The 6,234-nt window shown below is 34.4% G+C and overlaps 1 long non-coding RNA gene across 4 annotated transcripts; it reads right to left on the bottom strand.

Moving 5' to 3' along the window:
* Positions 1-793: 793 nt before the first annotated feature.
* LOC149224824 (uncharacterized) lies at positions 794-5,281 on the bottom strand. 4 transcript variants are annotated; one of them, XR_016249100.1, is made up of 4 exons: positions 5,131-5,281; positions 4,944-5,010; positions 1,342-1,376; positions 794-1,137 (listed from the first exon to the last, which is right to left on the bottom strand). It is a non-coding gene; the product is annotated as an uncharacterized LOC149224824 (long non-coding RNA). The 4 variants fall into 4 exon arrangements; XR_016249103.1 differs by lacking the exons at positions 4,944-5,010; positions 5,131-5,281 and adding an exon at positions 1,708-1,811 and having other exon boundaries at positions 1,342-1,451; XR_016249101.1 differs by lacking the exons at positions 794-1,137; positions 1,342-1,376 and adding an exon at positions 3,755-4,787.
* Between the last annotated feature and the right edge of the window lie 953 nt (positions 5,282-6,234).

Genomic DNA, 6,234 nt, shown 5'->3' with positions numbered 1-6,234 from the left:
TAACAATATTTAACAGGAAGGTTATAAGCTTTTGAATCCTATTCAATATGAAACCACTCTCTAAACTAAGATTTGGGCAAAGAAACATAGACCGTTTTGACTTCTTCCAGAATGGTATGGGAACAACCCTTTTAAGGGGGACATTGAAAATTCGTACCTGGAAGATTTGAAGCACGAATATGAAGGAAAAATTTTCCTGACTAAGTTCTACTTGTCATGAGAATACTCTGTCTAACATTTTTCCATGCTCTCTCTAACATTTCCGTTTCTCCTCTCTGCACTAAGCATTGTAGAGATTCATAAGCAAATGATAATACAAATTTTCGTTCACTACATCACTGAGGCGGATTGGAAGTGTTCTATTACTTAAAAAAAAACACAAATAAATTTTAGTGGTAAATAACTCAAATATAAATTATCTTTCTGCATCTATGATTCGTTGCTTTAAACTCATTACTACAATAAATAAAATATAAAATTGATTAAAAAATTCATGGATAATAACCATAACATTTATAAAGACAACCAAACCTATCAATTATCTTGAGAAATAACAATAATCCATTGTATAGTCTCCATCCATCATCCACTATCCTAATAGAAAAAGAAAAAAAATACATACAAGTCCAAAGGCTGTGAATGAAGCTGTGCATATATGAAATTAGTAATTCCTTAGGCTAAGGAGCAACGTCCATATCCATCTAGACAGCTTTGCTGCTCTTGACATAACCAAGAACAATCCCTGATAGAAAATATATTTTCTTAATGCAGACTTTTTAGTATCTGTTTTTAACATAATCATAAGCATATTTCAGAGTCTTCAATAAAAAGGTTCTAAGTTTTTGAATTCTATTCAAAATGAAATTAGTTCTTTTTTAAACTAAGATTTACAGAGACACAGGTAGGCAGGTAGTTTTTGACCTCTTCCAGAATGGAATGAGATTAGCCTTGTTAAGCAAGGTGAGACATTGACAGATAGCTACCAACCAGAAAATAAAAATATTAAAGACTATCCATCATCTTGAACATAAAACAATAATTCAATGCATATAGTGTTTGATCCATTATCTTTATGGAAAACAAGTTTCAGAAATCCCTGCATGTGCATGTCTAAAGGCGGTGAATGAAGTTGTGCACCTATAAAAGAAGAAGTAACATGGATATCAATCCTGACATCTAAATAAATATAAGATTTATCCAAAAAGCAGATAGCTACCAGCCAGAACTTAAAAATATTAAAGGCTATCCATTATCTTGAACATAAAACAATAATTCACTGCATATAGTGTTCGATCCATTATTATTATTATTATTTTAATGGAAAACAAGTTTTAGAAATACCTGCAAGTCTGAAGGCGGTGAACGAAGTTGTGCACCTATGAAAGCAATAAGGCACAGTGAGAAGCAGCAACCATATCCATCTTGATATCTACCAGTGAGCGTTGCTTCCTCTTTTTTCCGGAAAAAGAGAAGAGAGAGGAAAAAAAAAAAAAAAAAAAAAAAAAATATATATATATATATATATATATATATATATATATATATATATATATATATATATATATATATATATATATATATATATATAGATATATATATTCTACAATCCTCTATATATAAAAAAAATCTAACGATTTTCACAAACAAAAAAAAAGTTATAAGAAGTTTTTGAATTCTATTTAATTTTAAACTAGTACAGAAACACACAGGTAGCTTTTGACTTCTTCCAGAGTGGAATGGCTTCAGTCAAGACATTGACAATTCATACACGGAATATTTGCAACAGGATTTCCCAAGACATGCTACTATCGATTCTTATTGCAGCTGTAAAGGATCCAACAATTTTCAATAAGGTTATAAGCTCTTGAATTCTATTCAAGATGGAACTGCTCTATTTAAACTAAGATTTGGACAAAGACACAGGTAGTTTTGACCTCTTCAGAATGGAATTGAATCAGAAAGAAGTGGTGACGAGGATGGACCACCATATCGATGTATTCATGTCGGTTGTTTTGAGGGGACAGAGCTATGATCTGCCTTTAAGGCAAATCTGCTGAATACAGTTATAAAGAATTTATCAATTTTCAGCAAGAAAGTTATAAACTTTTGAATTCCTATTCAATTTGAAACTATTTTTATTAACGTAATATTTTTACAAAGATACAGAGTGGAATAAAAGCAGCCATGTAAATCAAGACAAATTTGAAACACGCTTCCCAAGACCTGTTACTATCTGTTCTAAATGCAATTATAATGAATCTAACAGTCTTTAACAAAAAGGTTATAAGTTTTTGAATCCTATTCAATATGAAACCACTCTTTTTAAACTATGATTTGGGCAGAGATACACAGGCAGTCTTGACACCTTCCAGAATGAAATAGGAGCATCCCTGTTAAGGGTGGACATTGAAAATTCATACCTAGAAGTTTTGAAGCACGAATATGAAGAAAAAATGTTATTGACCAAGTTCTAGGGCTCACGAAAATTCCCTGCCTAACAACATTTTTCCATAAGTTCCGGGTCTCGAGGAAATTCTCTGTCTAACATTTCTGTTTCTCCTATGTGGACTAACCTATTGGATAGATCCAAAAATAAGTAACGATAATACAAATCTTCGTTTACCACATCAATGGGAATTGGGCGGATTTAAACTCCTATATTATTAGGATAAATATACAAATAAATGAGGGGAAAGAAAATAGGATCTGCGACTCGGCAACTGCAACGAGCTCCTCGCTGAGCCACTTCCAATTCGAACGCGGCGTAAGCAAGCTGGCATACTGTTGGAGATCCCTGGTATCCTTGTGCATACTCTTGGCAGCCTTCTTGCTGAGGAGCGCAAATACGACAACATCCATACCATCCTCATTCATATAAACCTCGATATTGACCTCATCCTTACAAGGCACTATAGAATTATACATCCTCAAGATCACATCATGCCTGCTCTGAAGCTCCATGGTCGCCAACAAGCCCTGGCAATATCGGCTCCCGCTAGCATAAAACTTGAAGACATTCTGTCCCAAGATCGAGCTCCAGGCCTTCGCAACAGGGCCATCAAACCCCATGGATGGGAGAATATGTTCTGCCAAGTGAATGACAGTGCATTGAAGGAGTTTACAGGTAGAGCGTTTTCTTTGAATAATAAAGAACCAGGCTCCAAATTACAGTGGCAATGAAGGGCAACTGCAATTGTATGTATGTATAGGGTTAAATCAATAGGAGGTTGTCAATGATAGATGTAGTATGCAGTTCCTTGAGTGGATCTAAAAGTCCACCATCCAGTCAAAAAGAAAAACAAATATTTTATTTAACAAAAAAAATAGTGCAAACTCTGAGTTACAGACCTATATTCATAAGTATCATCAGTGTATTTATCTGAGTACTGAATTTGAGGCATCCTGGTCGAGCGAAGGACCAGCGCGCAAGGGCAGAAGGAAGGAATACAACCAGGAGAATGACAAGAAAACTGCTTTTGATGGTTCGGCTTCCCACGATTTTCGGCTTCCCACGATCAACGATCAAACTTTGTTTGATCGTGTAACACTACAAATCTGGACACGGTGTCAGCTGGGTCAATTCATTCCAAAGGGAAACGCCTTACCGCGTAATTAAAAGATTAACTTCCCTTGTTTTGAACATTGCTACTAATTTTTTTACCGACTATAAAAAATTCAATCAACCCGTCTATAAGAAGAAAACCCCGTCATTCGAATTGGATTTGTTATGGAATCATTAGATGCAAATGCTAATAAAGTCCCAAGTTCCAACTGCAACAACTCTCGAGAAACTCGTCCTAGCACTATTACATTTTTCCCTTTCAGTTTTCTTAATAAAAAATTTAAACGCTTTTCAAGAAGGGCAAAAGGAACTCTATGCAACCGAATCCTGATGAAGATGCTACCTACAGTATTAATATTCACTTTCCGACAAATAGAACAAAAATGATATAAGCTTTAGCATCCGCTTCTGTTCTGGAAAAACATTAACAAAGATCAACAAAGACCAGCGTAATAGCATTTCAATCTAACATTTTTCTATGAAACAGTATCTTTATTAGAGGCCATCCGTGAAGCTACCATTAAAAGTTGTTTGAGGACCAATTTCATGCATAAATCGAGCTTTCATCGATAACAGCCCGATGGAAGTGGCGTTGAAATCAAATGCAATATTATAAAACTGCAGAATATATGATAGTCACATTCAGTGATAAGCTGTGCCTAAATCGGTAAATTTTGTCCAGCTTCGTCAAATAAAATTTTAAAAATAAATAAATATATAAAATTAAAGAAGGTAAAAATAAATATCCGGCCAGAACCAAACGCACAGAACATATTTCCAAGAAATCTTCCAACCTTTAATCAAAGATCTTAAGCGTGTATTTAGATTTCCTCTAAGTAAATGCTTTGAATCCGGTTCCTTCTGCGTAGTCTTTTCTTCAAATTAACATTTGCATGCAGGTAAAACAGTCAAACAGGTTCAGTTGCTCAAAAGCCTAAATTTTCAAGCATTTTCATCCACTGGAACACAATTCTTCCAGAGTATTTCCAGGAAATTTTCAATATCAAACCTTTAAACACATGATCGTAATCGTGCATTTAAATTTTCTATAACTAAGTGATTTAAATGCATCTTCTGGTTCATAATATCTTGAACAGGGCATTTGCATGCTGTTAAAACTGTCAAAGTAAAAGCTTCAACAGGCGAAGCTGCTCGAAAGCCTTCACCTTTGCTCCGACAGGCGCAGCTGCCAGAAAGCCTTCCATTTTACAAGGACTTTCATCCACTGGAGTGCATTTTCTTCCAGAAATCATAAAACAGAAAATAAAGAAATATTTCCTCATTATGCGGAGTTTTAAACCAGTCAGAAGCATATTGAGAGGTGTAGAGAAGAGTTTTTGGCTAATCGAAAACATATGGAGAGGTGTAAAGAAGATCATACCTGCAGTGTTGTTGGCCTTGCAATGTTTCTGAGATTGTCTGGCAAGCATTTACAGCTACTCCTGGATCTGAAAGTCCACCATCCAGCCAAAAAGCAAAACAAATATTTTATTTAACAAAAAAAATAGCGCAAACTCTGAGTTACAGACCTATATTCATAAGTATCATCAGTGTATTTATCTGAGTACTGAATTTGAGGCATCCTGGTCGAGCGAAGGACCAGCGCGCAATCAGTGTATTTATCTGAGTACTGAATTTGAGGCATCCTGGTCGAGCGAAGGACCAGCGCGCAAGGGCAGAAGGAAGGAATACAACCAGGAGAATGACAAGAAAACTGCTTTTGATCGTTCGGCTTCCCACGATCTTCGGCTTCCCACGATCAACGATCAAACTTTGTTCGATCGTCTAACACCACAAATCAACGGTTAACAATAGGACACGGTGTCAGCTGGGTCAATTCATTCCAAAAGGAAACGCCTTACGGCGTAATTATTTTTTTATAATTTTAATTTTATGAGTGCAATTTATATTTGTATTTCCCAATGGTTGTGTGAATTTGTATTTATGTGAAGGGTGTGAAATTGTATTTATTTGAAAAATGTAAATTGTATTTAAAAATATATTATTATTATTATTGTTGTTGTTGTTATTATTATTATTATTGTTGGTAGTTCAATTCTCTGTTGCAATGGAAGGGAGGTAGAATACTCAATCTCTTTTTTTTCTAATACTTATTATTATTTTTGAATAAACTTATTTTCTATGATATTTTTTATTATTATTATTTAATTATTTTTATTTTATTTCTTTAATAAACTCATTTTAAAGCCATATCCAAACCACAAGGACTTTTAAGGGAGCAATACCATACTATGTGGGTTAATATTGGGGGATATATACTGAAGAAAAAATGACATAATATATTGAGCATACAATAAGGGGTAAAGGGTTTTTATATTGATAGGTATAAAAAGTGGAGCTCAAAGTTAATGAAAAAATATAAAAGGGTATATAAGAGGTATTTTCTAATATGTAGTCAAATTAGGGGTATTGTTTAGTATGTCAGGAACACATGTGATATGTCATAGGTTCATTGACTGAAGCCCCTGTGATCCAAACATCATTAGATATTTCTACCCGCGGTTAACGATAAATTTCACTCACTAGAACATAGAAACACTCCAACAATGAAGCACAATACCAGCACGATGAGAATCAAGATCACAACAATATAAAGATATGTGATGATAACCAAACTCCCACAATACAATCAAACATGCAAGCCCACATAC

The sequence above is a fragment of the Pinus tabuliformis genome, chromosome Q (assembly GCF_031772625.1).
Source record: "Pinus tabuliformis cultivar Carrire ecotype Pingquan chromosome Q, CPIR1, whole genome shotgun sequence".
In the NCBI taxonomy this organism is placed as follows: Eukaryota; Viridiplantae; Streptophyta; class Pinopsida; order Pinales; family Pinaceae; genus Pinus; species Pinus tabuliformis.
The sequence above is the reverse complement of the archived record's forward strand: the minus strand, read 5'-3'. Positions and strand labels throughout refer to the sequence as shown.